At 43.9% G+C, this 17,438-nt stretch overlaps 1 protein-coding gene across 3 annotated transcripts in view; it reads left to right on the plus strand.

Moving 5' to 3' along the window:
* LOC141132291 (uncharacterized) overlaps positions 1–17,438 on the plus strand; it is a 234,055-nt gene that overhangs the window by 17,189 nt on the left and 199,428 nt on the right. The window lies entirely within an intron of this gene.

Below are 17,438 nucleotides of genomic sequence, written 5' to 3' on the forward strand. Positions count from 1 at the left end.
GGACCAGCAGCAGATGACATATATGTCCCCAGGCTGTGGTACTACACCAGCCTGCGTCTTCTGTCAGACCAGACTGAAGCTAGGCCATCACTTTCTTCTCTTTGCTGCAGCCTTCCCTCCATGCTTCCCTGTACCCTTCCTTGCAGCCGTCCTTGGAGGCTGTACCTCTGGTGGTGGACTTGTGGAAGGAGGAGGAGGAGAAGGAGAAGGATGGGCGAGCTCAGATATATGGCTGTTCTCTGTCATCTGGCCCTCAACCCCTTCTGAAGGCCGTCAAAAATAATTTGTCTCACAGAGTAAGCATTCACCCTCCTCCAATTTCAATAATCTTGTGGCTATATAGCAGCCATAGGCCTCTTCAGCGTCATAGGGGCCTCTGAGCACATCACTCGCTTCCCTAATGAGGCCCAGTGCTGCCTCCTCCATGATCGTCCCCTTCCTGGGCCTTTTTGTTTGAAGGCAGAGGGGAGGCACCTGGGATTGGGTGAGGCTCCTACTGGGGCCAGCCACCTCCTGGCTGATACTGGGCATGGCCTCCTCCTGCCTGTCACTTTCCAGACCCTCCTCCTGGCTGAGCTCATCCTGTGTATAAAAAAGAGACATAGTTTTTGTTTTTACTTCATCAATTCAACACAATTTTTAGCTCATGACTTGCAAATTCAATGTTAATAAATAGAAAAGACTATCATTCTGACCCCAGCATTTTTCATTCTTGTCCCAAACATTTTGGCCACTACTGTCTATTCATATGTAAATCACTTTGTTTAAAAAGATTGATTAGTTATCAAATATAACATCTAAGTTAACATCATTAATGTTAGGACAATAAATATGTCTACAAATAATATACCTGACTCCAGCTGGGCGCATCCACTTCTTCCAGGATGGAAGGCCCAGGTTGTTCCTCCTCAGCCTCTGCTAGGGTTGAGGGAAGGGTGGAGGGAAGGCTGCAGGGAAGGGTAGAAAGTGATTCCCTGGCTTCAGTCTGTTCATCCAGAAACCGCAGTTTGTTGAAGTACCACAGTCTGGGTACATACACTTGCACTGCTGATGCTCCTGATCTGAGGGATTTCTTGATTTTATTATGCTCCTTCTTATACATGTTCCTCAAGATCCCAATTTTATTTTCCACAAACTTGATGGTTGCATCGGGGACCCTAGTCTTCACAAATTCCCGAAGTGTCTCCAGTGATGACCTCCTAGCTTGTTTATTATAATATAAGCTGTGTTTCACGGTCCACAAATTCCTCATCTCCCTGTATCTGTCTATGAAACTGCCCATGAATTCTGGGTCCTTAAAGAGATTCATCTTTGCTGTAAGACAATACACAAGACAAAAACACTAATGTCAGCCTAAACTCTCATTATCTTATCCCAATATAGGCCTCAATCTTGAAGCAGTATAGGCCACTGTGATGGGCCAAGTTCAAATTTTACCTTCGTTTAGCACACTCACCGCTTCCGTTCGTCCTTTCTCCACATACACACACACAGATAGTACGTACGACACATGCATGTTAGCTTGATATACACTGTGCATGCGTGAAACTCCGCCCGCGTCGCCCGCCCCTGACTTTCTTTTTCTCGAATATTCCCCGCCCCTTCTTTCTTCGGTGCGCAGTAGTAGCAACATGGCGGAGACACAGCAGGTGTGTGGAAATTATAACAGTAACGAGAAGGAGGAAAGCCCGGAGCCCGAAACGACACGATCCCGGAGGAGGAGATTTAAGGCCTCCAATATGGCCTTTAAAGAAATGGTGGAGATGGTGGACATCTTGCGGAGGAATGATTATGATGGGAAGCATGGACCGTACACCAACCCGAATTTGTGCAAGGCCAAGATCATGACAAAAGTGGTGAAGACTCTGCGGCAGAATTTTGGGGTACGACGCTCCAAGGGGCGATTAAGGAAACGCTGGTCAGACCTTAAACTGAGGGGGCAGGATCAGTACAGGAGAATAAAGAAAGTGCTTAAAAAAAGTAAGTACTTGTCTTTTGTTCATATCACTATTATTTACTTGCATGCTGCGCCATGTGCTTTTCTTTACTGTTGTGCAGTTTAAAATGGCTACTTCATGTTCGTGGGCACAGTAATCGGTCGTAGGAAACATTGTTAGTTCATTAAATACAATGTTTTTGGCAGATACAGGTTAAATACATTTGGTCATGCCTATTTGTCTAAAATTAAATTTTGTACATTGCTGTCTAGATGTGTTTGTAACTAGAATTAAATGCAAGTTAGATTAAGTGTAATGTAAGGAGAGGACACTCACTAGCTGTTTGCACATCTGAACTCAGGAACACTAGTGTGGGACACAAGAACAAACTTTTTAAGGTATCCCACATGTCTTCAGCTTGGAACTCTGCCCAAAACAGACAATTGTACCCCAGTTCCCAGCAATGTTTCATATTCATATTTCTGTACTGAAATATCTGTGTGCTAAGTATACCTTTTGTTTCATTCTCATAGGGGAGAAAAGACTCAGAGGACACCACTCATCAGAGGACACCAGGGACTCCCCACATCAAGAAGGGGAAATCAGCCCTAGACCCCCCGAGGATCTTGAGGAAGGAGAGGTGGAGGAAGTGGGCGAGATTGACACCCAAACAGGTGAGTTTCAGACACCCCAGCTTCAGGTAATCTATGTATGCCTGCATATTTATAATACATGTTTTTTAACCAATTTTTAGGTGATGTGCTGGTTGTTGAACCACAAGCTGAACCTTTCACCAGTGACAGCGCCCAAAGGCTCATCCATGACATCATGATATGGAATGGGGAAATAGACATTATAAGGAAGTAACTGAATGTTATTGAACAACAAATTAAGAACATGATCATTGTGTTGGGGAGAATATAATTGTTTTGCAAATCCAATACATTTTCCCATTTTTTTGGACTTAAACCTATTTTGTTTTTATACATTTTAAAAGCCAAATTTTGAAGATGCACAAGGTGTGTCAACATGTGCTATCTGCCATCAGGGGATCTCAATGTACATGTTTTGTGGGTGCAACCCCTTCCTCGTAACTCTAGTAGGTGAGAAGAAGGGGTTGCACCCCTAAAAACACATCCATTGATCCCCCATGATGGGAGATAGCACATGTTGACATTAGGCATGGGATCAGGAGGGAAATACCCATCTGTACTCATATTTTTTTCAAATTATTTTTTTATTAAAGATTTTCAAGTACAAAACATAGTACAGACTTTCTTTTCCTTGTTCATTGACGAACACATCATGGAGATATACATTAATCAAAGATAAGTTCAGAGTTTACATTGTAGAGGGTAAGTAATTTTTGCAATGTTATTATCTTATTTATTATATATGATGTAATAATAGTTTATTTAACATAATGTATTTTTATGAGACCACAAAATGAAAGTGTAGCAAAGGATAGAAGGGGGGGGGAGGGAGGGATGTAGAGAGGGTGGGGAAGGGGGTTGGAGGGGTAAGGGAAGGGAGAAGGAGTGGTGACGGAGTGATGTAGGTATGTATATTTTCCATTAACTATTTAAACTTAACTAAGAAATATCAAGGGTTATATATATATTTCAATTCAAAAACCACTAGTTTTCTTTAAACCAATCCGACCATATTTTCCAATGTTTGTCAAAGATTGGTTTTTGTTCGGTTCTTGCTGCTATTAGTGATTCAAAAATGTAATTGGTTCGTGTTATAACAAGGGCTTCCGAAGCATTGGGTACAATATTAGTTTTCCAATTTTTAGTAATCAGTGATCTAGCAGCTAGGAGTACATGTGTGACCACTGTACGAAAGCAAGGAGGGAAGCTTTCAATGCCTAAGTTTAACAGTGCTAATCCTGGGTTTGGTGGTTTTAGTATTCCTGTGATACGCGATATATATTTGAATATATTGTTCCAAAAGCTGGTGAGGTGTTTACATGACCAGAATACATGCAAAATGTTACCCACTTCTCCACATGTTCTCCAGCACAGTGGTGAGTCGGAGAAGGAGAATTTGGATAATCTATAAGGCGTAAGGTACCATCTTTGAGCTATTTTTAAGGAAAGTTCCCAATGATTTACACATCTAGTTGCTTTATATGTGGTTTTGAGTGCATTTTCCCATTGATTGTTAGTGTAGGATTCTCCCAGTTCTAACTCCCACTTTAGGAATGGAGGGAGTTTTGTAAAGGTAGATTTATTTTGGAGGAAATTGTAAAATACAGAAATACCTTTAGGGGTAGTAGGGGTATTTGTGTAGAATTGCCATATTGATTCATGTATAGGTATGTGGATTGATTTTAAAGATTTTAGAAAATGAGTCAGTTGTCTATATTTAAAGTGGTCAGCTAAGGGTAGTGAGTATTCCTCTACCAGTGTATTGAATGGTTTAAGTGTGTTGTTAGTATATAGATCGGCGATTAGAGATATACCTCTTGAAGACCAATTTGTGAAGTTGGAGTATGGTATGGAGTGGTTCAAGATTGTGATTGGGATTGGGATGTTTATACTTTTGGTTGGGGGTGGGGGAGACTTGTGTAGTTCTCTCCACGCAAGTAGAGAGGCCTGGATAGTTAGTGGTAAAGATCTTAAGGGATATGGCTTCCATGTGTCAAGTAGTAATAGTAATCGGAGATCTTGGGTTGGGCTGAGGGCTCGTTCTATGTTGTGCCAGAGGACATCTGGGGATGGTGACAACCATTGTCTGAGCTGGGTAAGCAAGGATGCTCGATGATAGTCCCTGATGTCTATCAGGCCCATACCTCCCGCCAATCTGTGTTTAGTTAGAACATTTCTAGAACATCTGGGTCTTTTTGATCCCCATATGTAATTTCTGAGAAGATAGTTTAGTGATTGGAGATGTGTGTTTTTGAGTTGAATTGGTAGAGTGCGGAAGACATATAGAATTTGGGGGAGTAGTAGCATTTTGAAGGATGCTAATCGTCCTGACCATGATAATTCTATTTTGTTGAGTCTTTTTACTTCTTTCGCTATTTTGTCAATTAGCGGGTCATAATTGGCATCTGCTAGTTTGGAGGGGTCAGCTGTTATTTGTACTCCCAGGTACGGGATACTGGATGAGCTCCAGGTATAAGGGAATCGTTTTTGTAGATCTACTTGGAGGGATGGAGGGATATTTAGACCTAGGATTAGAGATTTTGAGAAATTCACTTTGTAATATGAAACTTGGCTAAAATTCGTTAGAATGCCATGGGCACATTTTAGGGACTTAGTTGGTGAGGTCAAAAGAAGGATGATGTCATCTGCGAATAAGTTAATATTGTGTGATTTACCTAGCAAGGAGAATCCGGGTGTATCTGGGTGTGTTCTAATTTTTTCGGCTAGAGGTTCTATAAGGAGATTAAATATAGAGGGGGACAGGGGGCATCCCTGTCTAGTGCCATTGGTAATTGGAAAGGGAAGGGAGAGGGTACCTGAAGTGTAGACCTGCGCACATGGTGAAGAGTACAGGGCCAAGATAGCCGAGAGGATGGGGCCTGCAAACCCAAACTTCTTAAGTGTCTGTACCATATATCCCCAATGGATCCTGTCGAATGCCTTCTCCGCACCCAAAGAAAGCAGCAGAGAAGGCACCCGACAGGACCCAGCGCGAAGGACCAAATCAACAATCCTCCTTGTGGCGTCAGATGCTTGTCTGCCTTTAGTGAAGCCCGTTTGATCTGGGTTAATCAGAAGTGGTAGGAGATTTATAAGTCTATGTGCTAAGATCTTGGCGTACAGTTTAACATCTGTGTTTAATAGGGAAATAGGTCTAAAGTTAGCAGGTGTAATAGGGTCTTTCCCAGGTTTTGGAATGGTAACAACATACGCTTTAAGCATCTCGGCAGGGAATGAGGCAGAGGGCATTGCTTCCAGGTAAATTTCTTTGAGTGAGGGGGACAAGATTTCGCAAAACACTTTGTAATAACTGTTTGGTAGTCCATCTGGTCCTGGAGATTTACCAGTGGGTAGTGATTTAACTGCTGTACGGATCTCAGCCTCCGTTATGGGTAGGTTAAGTTGCTCTAATTGTGATGCTGAAAGGGAGGGTAGTGTGAGATCTGCCAAAAATGTTTGAATGGCGTCATCTGAGGGCTGTTGTGTGTTTGTATCGTCTTTTAAATTATAAAGAGAGGAATAGTATTCTGCAAAATTGTTTGCTATGTCAGTAGGGTTGAAAATTTTGCTGTTATCTGAGCTACGAATTAGATGAGGAATCCTCATTTGTGTCCTACGGTCTCTTAGTCTCTGGGCCAAATGTTTGCCAGCTCTGTTGCCAGAAGAGTAGTGACTTAATTTTAGGTACCTAATATGTTTGTCATATTGCTCTAGTAACATGAGTCTGAGATCCGATCGCAGTTGGTTTAGTTTGTTTGCTATGTTTGGGTCAGGTACGGTTTTATTCTGGGCCTCCAGAAGTTTTATATCTTTGAGAAGGGAGTCTAATTTCAATGTCCTCTGTCTCTTCATCCGCGCGCTAATCTGTAACAATATGCCTCTAATATATGCCTTATGGGCACACCACATAGTAAATGGACTGTTAACCGATTTAGCATTGATTTCAAAATAATCTTTTAGATGTTTGTTTACAAGAGCAACCTGAGATGAATGTTGGAAGATTTGAGGGTTGGCCCTCCAAATGTAGGATGGGGCTGATGGGTATCTCTCCTCTATCGTGAGGGACACAGGGGCGTGGTGAGACCACGTAATGTCATGCACGGCAGAGGAGGACACCTTTTGAAGTAGAGTTCTGTCCACCAAGATTAGATCTATGCGTGAATACGAGTTATGTCTAGAGGAGTGAAAGGAGTAGTCCCGTTCGTTAGAGTGTTGGCACCTCCAAGCGTCGTACATCTCTTCTCTATGTAGTATGTTTTGGATTGAGGGAAGAGGGCGTCTTGATTTGGAGGTGGTGTCCATTTTGTAATCCACTGTGACATTGTAATCTCCACACATTATAACTGCTCCTTTTTTGATTGAGTTGATCTTTCGAAACAACTTTTTCAAAAAACCGAGTTGGCGCGTGTTAGGCGCATAAAGATTGACCAGGGTGTATAAATGGTTGTTAAGTTCTCCAATTAGGATTAGATATCGACCCTCAGGGTCTACATGGGTCTCTTGGATTGAGAGAGAAACAGAGTCTCTAATGGCAATGAGTACACCCCTATGTTTTTTAGAAGCTGATGCCTGAAAAATGTGTGGAAATTTATGGTGGGAGAATTTGGGGATTGCTGAGGTTACCCAGTGCGTCTCCTGCAAGCACAGGATGTCAGATTTTAATTTGAGAGCTTCCTTCCATACTGAGGCTCGTCTAGCAGGATGGTTCAGTCCGTGGACATTAAAAGAGGTCACTCTAACCGCCATATGTAGTATATAAGATGATGGTGTGTTGGTACCTTATGTATTCCTGGGTATCTGCTGGTATTCTTAGTTGCATTTTGTCTTCTTTCCAGATGAGAAGAGTTCCTCCAGTGGTATGAGCTTTTAGTCCGTCACCGAGTTGAGGGGTTAAGGGGGGAGAAAAGGAAGAGGTAAAACAGAGAAGAACAACAAACAAAAACAGAACTGGTGTATAAAAAAGGTGAGATTCTTTCCAGAATCTGATGGCAGATGTACTGCGCATTTTTAGAAGGGGAAACTGCGTGGAGTGTTAGCTCCATTAGGCGGCAGGAGACTCGTAGTTGTGGGTAGTTTATGACATTCGAGGCGAATATTTCTTGCGGCTTTTCTGTTGCTTTTTGTATGACACAACCTTCCATTCGGCCTGGTCATCTAGCTTTGAGGAGGGAGAAGGCCCTGGAGAGGGTTGTTCTGGTAAGATGTCCCAGGTGCGCAACATTGATAGGCCGTCTTCCAGATTGGTGATCACTGAGGTCTTGTCATCATGGGTGACGATGAGTTTTGTCGGGAAACCCCATCTGTATATGATATTATGATTGCGCAGTGCTTTAGTCACAGTTAGCAGTGATTTACGTTTCTGCATCGTGAACTGCGAGAGGTCTGCGAACATTTGAATATTTGAGTATTGTTCGGGTGGTTGTGGATTTTTCCTAAAGGCTAGCATGAACTGCTCCTTAACGTGGAAAAAGTGCACCCGCATCAGAACGTCTCTGGGGATGTTGTCTGATAGGTGTGCAGGCTTGGGAAGTCTATGGATTCTGTCAATGATTAACTCCGAAGAAGGGGTAGATGGTAGGTATACTGACATGAATTCCTGGACATATTGGCGGAGTTGTGATGGTAGGACACTTTCAGGGACCCCTCGTAATTTCAAATTGTTTCTACGTGATCTGTCCTCGAGGTCTGCGACTTTTTCTTTTAGCCAGGTCACCTCATCTGACTGGTCGTTATGAGCATCTACCAGGGTATTGTATGATGCAGCATAATCCCCCATTTTTTTCTCCACGTGGTCCACTCTGCCCCCCAGTTCCCTCACCTCTGTTTTAAAGTTCTGCATGCATTCCATCATGTCTGCGTGCAGTGAGCTGCGTAATGAGACTAACATGTCTCTCAGGGTTGTGTCTGAGAGGGGCTGGTTTACAGTGGGGAAAGAGTTAATGGAGTCAGCCATCTCTCTCGTGTCTTCCAGAGAGTTATGTCCCGTACTGACCTTGAAGTTGGTCGAATCATTCGACATGCGGGGTTTCGATTTGGCAGGGCTGCCTGAGAGCGGAGTGGAGGCGTCTGGGGAGCAGGAGTGTGGGTTTCGTCCGGAGCTCGGGCTTGGTGTGGCCGAGTGTGATTCGATTGATGGAACCGGAGAGCAGCCGGCGGCGCCATCTTGGATCTCGCTGTGGTTCTTAGGGGGGAAGAAATCGCTTAATTTCTTCGGTTGTGAGGGGTTCTGTCTCTTCCTTGTCATCTCGGAGGGTATTGCGGACCTTTAGGTAGGTGCTGGTATCAGAAGGAGCAGTCTGGATCGCCTCGGATTGTTGTAAATCCTGCCGTCAGTGCAGAGCTAACAGGTCATGCGTCTGTTCTCTAGCGCGGTAGCCACGCCCCCCCCTGTACTCATATTTTGTGTGTATCTTCAAAGTTTGGCTTTTACAGGGGTGACACTTTAACCACTTCCCGCCGCTCTCCCGCACCCTCCGCCGCTTACCGGAGCCGTCGGTAGCGGCGGAGGAGATCGGGACCTGTCACCGCTGAGGTACTGAGACGAGTGAGGCCAAGATGGCCCCCACCCGTCTCTATACCATGTGACGGCCGGAGCGACGTCATTACGACGGCTCCGCCCACTTCTCTTAAAGGCACAATTTTTTTTGTGTCATTTTTTTTAAACGACTTTTTTTTTTTTTTTTTGCATTTTAGTCTAAATATGAGATCTGAGGACTTTTTGACCCCAGATCTCATATTTAAGAGGACCTGTCATGCTTTTTTCTATTACAAGGGATGTTTACATTCCTTGTAATAGGAATAAAAGTGATCCAAATTTTTTTTTTTTTAAAACAGTGAAAAAATAAATAAAATAAAGTAAAATAAATAATAAAAAAAAAAAAAATTTAAAGCGCCCTGTCCCGACGAGCTCGCGCACAGAAGCGAACGCATACGTGAGTAGCGCCCGCATATGAAAACGGTGGTCAAACCACACATGTGAGGTATCGCCGCGACCGGTATTGCAAGAGCAATAATTCTAGCCCTAGACCTCCTCTGTAACTCCAAACATGCAACCTGTAGAATTTTTTTAAACGTCGCCTATGGAGATTTTTAAGGGTAAAAGTTTGACGCTATTCCACGAGCGGGCGCAATTTTGAAGCGTGACATGTTGGGTATCAATTTACTTGGCATAACATTATCTTTCACAATATAAAAAAAAATTGGGCTAACTTTACTGTTGTCTTATTTTTTTATTCAAAAAAGTGATTTTTTTTCCAAAAAAAGTGCGCTTATAAGACCGCTGCGCAAATACGGTGCAAAAAAAAGTATTGCAATGACCGCCATTTTATTCTCTAGGGTGTTAGAAAAAAAAACAATATATAATGTTTGGGGGTTCTAAGTAATTTTCTAGCAAAAAAAACTGTTTTAAACATGTAAACACCTAAAATCCAAAACGAGGCTGGTCTTTAAGTGGATAATGTCTGATATTGCCTTCAGTTTTTATACGTTGAACTTTGTAAGTTCGAGAGTTGTGTATGTTATGTTTTAAAACCAGCCTGTTTCTAAAAAAAAAATTGCAAAAAAATAAATAAATTTTACAGTAAAATTTGGAACGCACATGTGAATGTGCACAGAGTAAAATTTTTTGGATAATCAACAATGTGTGGCTTCTTCATTCAATGCTCAATACCAGTTTTGTAAGTAGTTTTGTGTTTACAGTGACAATGGGGCTTATTTACTATAAAGGAAAATCCACTTGGCACTACAAGTGCACTAGGAGAACCTAGGAGACAGTCAAAAAAGAAACACATGCAAAAAGGAAAATGCAAGATTTTATCAGATCTAATTTTTTTATTTGTTAAAAAATATTTAGACATTGTCTGGCATTGCAATGGCCCCCCTACCCATAAAATAATTAAAATATTTCTCCCAAACTTCACGGGCACTTTGGGGTGCCAAGCCAGGACAGCCAGTATCCAGGCCCATCAGAGGATTGAAAGTAATATAGGCTATATAATTGGTTGAATTTTTCCTTAAAAAGTTGTGCAAAATGCAGAAGCATAAGATTATGTGGTTGAGTTTATACTCCGCCATGTGTATGGCTGTCAGAAACAGGCAGAACCGGCTGGTCATTATCCCGAAGGCATTCTCCACGACTCTTCTGGCTTTGGCCAGCCGGTAGTTAAAAACCCTCTTCTCCGGGGTGAGGGTCCTCTGGGGGAATGGCCTCATCAGGTACACGCCCAGACCGAACGCTTCATCAGCAAGGAAGACGAACCGGAGTCCATCAACCTTGTCTGCATCAGGTGGCAATCCCAGGCCACCACTTTGGAGCCGTTGGTAAAACTCCATCTGGGCGAAGACTCCTCCATCCGGCCATTCTTCCCCACATCCACATAGAGGAACTCTATGCCGACACCGCCGCCATTAACACTATACTATGAAACCCCTTATAGTTAAAATAGTATGACCCCAAATGGGGTGGTGGCACGATGTGGACGTGCTTCACAACTATAGCCCCTCCACAGTTGGGAAAGTCCCAACGGTCGGCAAAATGGGAGGCCACAGTTTGCCATTCCTGTGGCGTTGAAGGAAACCGTGGAGTCAAAACAGAAAAAAAAATTGTACTTTTGCACATAACATTGCAAGCAGATTAGACACAAACATTCTTGGCCAACATCAGTATAAATGTAATTTTAAGGAATATTTAAAGACAAAAATATAAGGCCCACTTATCATATTAATCCCCCCTCTGATGGCCCATTGTAAAAATTTTAGGGGGGGTAGGGTTTGAGATGAGTTTGGGCCCCCCAAAACAAGCCGCTGGCACTCTTCCTGAATTTAAGGACAGCAATAACATTTGTACACATTTTAGGGGGTGTTTGGGGTAAAGCACTACAATGGAGCTGACAAAATACATTGTTAAGTGACTAGGCTAGGTATATATGGACCAAGGATAGCATGCTGGGGAGGTTAGTGAAGGAAAATATGTATGTAGGCCAAAAAAGGAGCATTAAAAGATTACAGCATGCATGAGGACAAAGAGGACATTCACAGCATATTACAAACATGGTAATTATGGAATGATGAAAGAAATACAAAACATTAGCAAGCCTCTGCTCTGGAGTGATGGCTTGCCGCACGCAGGTATCCTGCCTGCTAATATAAGGGGTCAGCAAAGCCAACAGACGGTGAAAAATGGGGTTCGTCATCCTGAGAAAGTTCCTGAAATCATCAGGATTATTCTCCTGGATCTCACGAATCAAAGACATATGACAGAACTGGTCACGCTGGAGTAACCAATTCTTGGTCCATGAACTCCTCCCCACCCTGTTCATGGACTGGGCTTGGGTCAAAGAATGCACCCCTACACCAAGCCTCCACACAGCACGAACTCTACGATGAGTACGTACACGCAACATGGCTTCAAAACGGTCGGCTGGTCAGAACGCACTAAAAGAATGCACTGAAGAACAGCAAGGCCTGTGAAGAGCGAGCTGAAAATCAGAAACGAGCGGACAAGAACACACTGAAAAAACTGATACGGACTGTCTACACACTCTGAAAAGCAGATACAAACCCACAAGCACAAACTGAAGAGCAGTAATAGACTGAAAAGCACGAAAGCTGAAAAGCGTGAATCGCCTCTCACCAAACTTCTACTAACATGAGATAAACACGAGATTAGCAAAAGGAGCCCAAAGGGTGGCACGCTGGCTATTGAACTTCCTTTTTCTAGTCCCGTCGTACGTGCTGTACGTCACCACGTTCTGGACGGTCGGACTTTGGTCGGACTTTGATTTGACCGTGTGTATGCAAGACCACTTGAATGGAATTCCATCGGAGTTCAGTCGGAGAAACCTTCGTCGTGTGTACAGGGCATTAGAGCAGATTTAGTAGCAGATTTTAAAATATTAACAAAGGCTAATGCCGCGTACACACGGTCGGACTTTTCGTCTACAAAAGTCCAACGGACGCTGACGGACTAAAGCTGGCTGGTAATCCGATCGTGTGTGGGCTTCTCCGGACTTTCAACTGACTTTTTCAGCCTCAAATCCGACGGACTTTAGATTTGAAACATGCTTCAAATCTTTCCGACGGACTCGAGTCCGGTCGAAAAATCCGCTCGTTTGTATGCTAGTCTGACGGACAAAAACCCACGCTAGGGCAGCTATTGGCTACTGGCTATCAACTTCCTTATTTTAGTCCGGTGTACGTCATCACGTAAGAATTCGACGGACTTTTGTGTGATCGTGTGTAGGCAAGTCTGTTCGTTAGAAAGTCCGCCGCAAGTCCGTCGAAAGTCCGTCGAAAGTCTGTCGGACAGGCTGTCGGACTTTTGTAGCTGAAAAGTCCGACCGTGTGTACGCCCCATAACACTTTATAAGGAGTTGCAGAAAACAGTTATTTTCTTCTTGGAATATAAGTTTTTTACAAATAATTGAAAGATGATCATTGTAATCACTCCTCTCAGCGGTAATTGGTTTGCCTGAACCCTCTAACTGCTACATCTGCAGGGTAGCTTATTTTGTTGAAAAACTCCAAACTTGCTAACAGAATACCCAGGGGAAAAAAAAGAAAGAAACTAATGCAGCCACCACATCTAAGAATTGGTAAGCTGCAAACATAATAAATGTTTGCTTTGGACTTTAATCCTACCTTACTTTGTTTGTTCAATTGTAACTATTCTAGACTTAATTGACCTGTGACAGTCCTTCAGATTCTCTAAATCACTATTTCTCTAAATCACTGTTTCTTTTTCTTGTGTAACATTTTAAGGTTGGGTCTACTCAAACTTTATATTGTAGTTATAGGTCAAGCCTTGAGGAATGAGCAATTCTTTGTATTAAAATATTTTTTAGGGTTTTAAGCCCTGTCCACCTAGTAGTTTTGGGGGTTCCCACCCATCTTAATATGTTCCAGCTCATCCTGTTGTTGTCTCCATCTTTAAAAAAAATAAATAAAATCAAACTATTCCAACAGTTTAAAAAAAATGTAAAAAAGACAGCGCTGTGCCCAGGTGTATGTTAAACTAATCAAGCCAAAATTAAAAAAAACATAAAACAAAACACAATCCTATAATATCTCTCCAATACTTCAAAATGTTACTAATATAACAGTGGTAATTATATCTAAAAACTGTGACAAAGAAACAAAAATAAAAATGAAAAATTGTGATGTGTAACCACACCAACATGTAATAAAGGAGTGGGTAACTAAACCCTTCATAAGCATCTACTTAAGGCCCCTTTCACACTTATACGACTTGTCCCACGATTTTGTACTGCAAAATCGTATGACAAGTCATTCTCCATGATTTTCAATGACTACCATTCATATTGGCACGACTTTAAGTCGTGCCGACTTGAAAGTAGTCCCTGCACTACTTTGGTCCAACTTCTATGCGAGTTGTACTCCATAGACCTCAATGTTAAACCCTGAAGTAGCATGCAAGTCGTGCCTGAATATTATATAGACACGACTTCAGTACGACTTTGTAAGCACAAGCCTGGCCTCGCTATTCGGGAAAGGAAAACTTTTCTTTCCTTTCCCGATGAGCGACAGGCAGTGCTGACAGCTGTCTGGTATGAATCCAGAGGGGGAACGCCGCGCCAAGTTTTAAATGAAAAAACCGGCGTGGGTTCCCCCCCAGGGGCATACCAGGCCCTTAGGTCTGGTATGGATCTAAGGGGAACCCCCTACGCCGAAAAATCGGCGTGGGGTCCCCCCCAAAATCCATACCAGACCCTTATCCGAGCACGCAGCCCGGCCGGTCAGGAATGGGGGTGGGGACGAGCGAGCGCCCCCCCCCTCCTGGACCGTACCAGGCCGCATGCCCTCAACATGGGGGGTGGGTGCTTTGGGGCATGGGGGGGGCGCAGTGCGGCCCCCCCACCCCAAAGCACCTTGTCCCCATGTTGATGAGGACAAGGGCCTCTTCCCGACAACCCTGGCCGTTGGTTGTCGGGGTCTGCGGGCGGGGGGCTTATCGGAATCTGGGAGCCCCCTTTAATAAGGGGGCCCCCAGATCCCGGCCCCCCACCCTATGTGAATAAGTATGGGGTACATGGTACCCCTACCCATTCACCTAGGGAAAAAATCGTCAATAAAAAACACAGTACACAGGTTTTTAAAATAATTTATTAGGCAGCTCCGGGGTCTTCTTCCGACTTCGGGGGTCCTCTTCCGACTTTGGGGGTCTCTCCGCCGTCTCCTCCCGGTGTCCGCATCTTCTGCCGGCTCCTCCGCTATCTTCTGCAGCTCAATTGCTAGCGGTGGTCCGGACTTCTGCCTTCTTCTTTTCTTCCAGAGATGTTGACACGACGCTCTCTCCAGCTGGAATGGTCTCTGAACGCTCCGCAACTGACTTATATAGGCGGTGGCCCCGCCCCCTTATGAGGTCACTGTCCCGGGGCATGCTGGGACTGTGTCGTCATAAGGGGGCGTGGTCATCACCCAGTGACCACGCCTCCTAAAACGTCACAGTCCCAGCATGCCCAGGGACTGTGACGGCATAAGGGGGCGGGGTCACCGCCTATATAAGTCCGGTGCGGAGCGCACAGAGACCATTCTGGCTGGAGAGAGCGTCGTGTCAACATCTCTGGAAGAGAAGAGGGAAGAAGACGATCCAGAGGTCCGGACCACCGCTGGCAAAAGAGCGCCAGAAGATAGCGGTGGAGCCGGCAGAAGATGCGGACACCGGGAGGAGACGGCGGAGAGACCCCCGAAGTCGGAAGAAGATCCCGGAGCTGCCTAATAAATTATTTTAAAAACCTGTGTACTGTGTTTTTTATTGACGCTTTTTTCCCTAGGTGAATGGGTAGGGGTACCTTGTACCCCATACTTATTCACATAGGGTGGGGGGCCGGGATCTGGGGGCCCCCTTATTAAAGGGGGCTCCCAGATTCCGATAAGCCCCCCGCCCGCAGACCCCGACAACCAACGGCCAGGGTTGTCGGGAAGAGGCCCTTGTCCTCATCAACATGGGGACAAGGTGCTTTGGGGTGGGGGGGCCGCACTGCGCCCCCCATGCCCCAAAGCACCCACCCCCCATGTTGAGGGCATGCGGCCTGGTACGGTCCAGGAGGGGGGGGGCCGCCAGCTCGTCCCCATTCCTGACCGGCCGGGCTGCGTGCTCGGATAAGGGTCTGGTATGGATTTTGGGGGGACCCCCACGCCGATTTTTCGGCGTAGGGGGTTCCCCATTACAATCCATACCAGACCTAAGGGCCTGGTATGCCCCTGGGGGGAACCCACGCCAGTTTTTTTATTAAAACTTGGCGTGGAGTTCCCCCTTATGATTACCAACTAGTGTGTTTTCATTTTTTTATGCCAAAAACGTGGCAAAGTAGTACTGCTCCCAAATCGCGGTAAAATCGCGGCAAATCGCGGTAAAATCGCGGCAAAATCGGGGCCGCGAAATCGCGGTAAAATCGCGCGACTTTGAAGTCGTATAAGTGTGAAAGGGGCCTAAATCTGTGTATGTGTACCACACCAAAAAACAAAACACAAAAGCCCATAAAGTGTCCCAAAATATAGTGCCAAAAAAATAACAATTTGTATCAAAAAAAGTTCAATAAACCTTGTTCAATCCCACAAGTGTAAATAGCAATTTCTTCATAATATAAACCCCATGCCAAGTGATATATCCTCCACCGCTTATCATCAAGATCACTCACCGATGTTAGTGGCTGTTGATAAGGAACCAGCAAACACGCATTCTCCCTTAAGGCTCCATTCACACTAATGCGTTTTTTGATGCATTATGCAGAAATGCATGGGAATTTTTTAACATGGGTTCCTATGGAACATGTTCACATCAATGCATTTTTGTGCCTCTGTGTTTTTGGAAAGGGTCAGTGAATTTTTTTTTAAGCAAAATGCAGCGTTTTGAATGTCATAGAATTCAATGGACCAGCATCAAAAACGCAAGTACAGCGTCTTTACAGCATTTTTACAGCATTTTTGCTGCGTTTTTGACGTTTTGCAGTTTTTTTTTTACACTGTATACAGTATAAAAAAAAACTGTAAAAAAAAAAAAACGTGGCAAAAATGCTGCAAAAACGCTGTAAAAACGCTGTTCAAAAACGCGGCAAGCATCGCAAAAAACACTGCAGAAACGCTCAAAAGCAACATGCATAGATGTGAATTGAGCCTAACAGGGCACAATACTCTGCAGATCCGTAATTGATGATCTCAAATCTCCTCCGTTTTAACTAATCATTCTTGACATCCAATAGGTAGGGTTCCTTTCCTTTTCAAGGCGCAATAATTGGCAGATCCAAAAACAGACACTCCCGACTCTCCTCCACTCCTAAATAATCGATCTCTCCAGAGAGGTATCATTCGAAATTAAAAAGAAGCACAGCATAGAATAAATTTCTTTAAAAAGGGTTTCTCATTTTATTCAAACCACATAACACCCACATTTAAAAGTGTCTCCCAACACTGGTAAAACAGGCATAGGTTATATGTGTCTATCCCGGATCTCACGATACCGCGAACAGACATCCAGTGTAGCGTGGTAACAATGCCTCCAACAGCTGTATATATTTTAAGCATATTTTCCATGCTGAGTTCCTGTCCAATCTTTTTAACCCATGTGTATAAATATACATTGTTTTGAAAATAAAGTTTGTTCACTCAAATCTAATATATTTACATCTTTTTACTTTATGCTTGTCTAGCTATTTTTCTGTCACTCACAATCTGTAATTACAAGGGGTTGATTTACTAAAACTGGTGCACTCAGAGTCTGGTGCAGCTGTGCACAGTAACCAATCAGCTTCTATCTTTAGCTTGTTCAATTAAGCTTTTGGCAATAAAACCTGGAAGCTGATTGGTTTCTATGCACAGCTGCACCAGATTG

The sequence above is a fragment of the Aquarana catesbeiana genome, linkage group LG03 (genome assembly GCF_042186555.1).
Source record: "Aquarana catesbeiana isolate 2022-GZ linkage group LG03, ASM4218655v1, whole genome shotgun sequence".
NCBI classification, from domain to species: domain Eukaryota; kingdom Metazoa; phylum Chordata; class Amphibia; order Anura; family Ranidae; genus Aquarana; species Aquarana catesbeiana.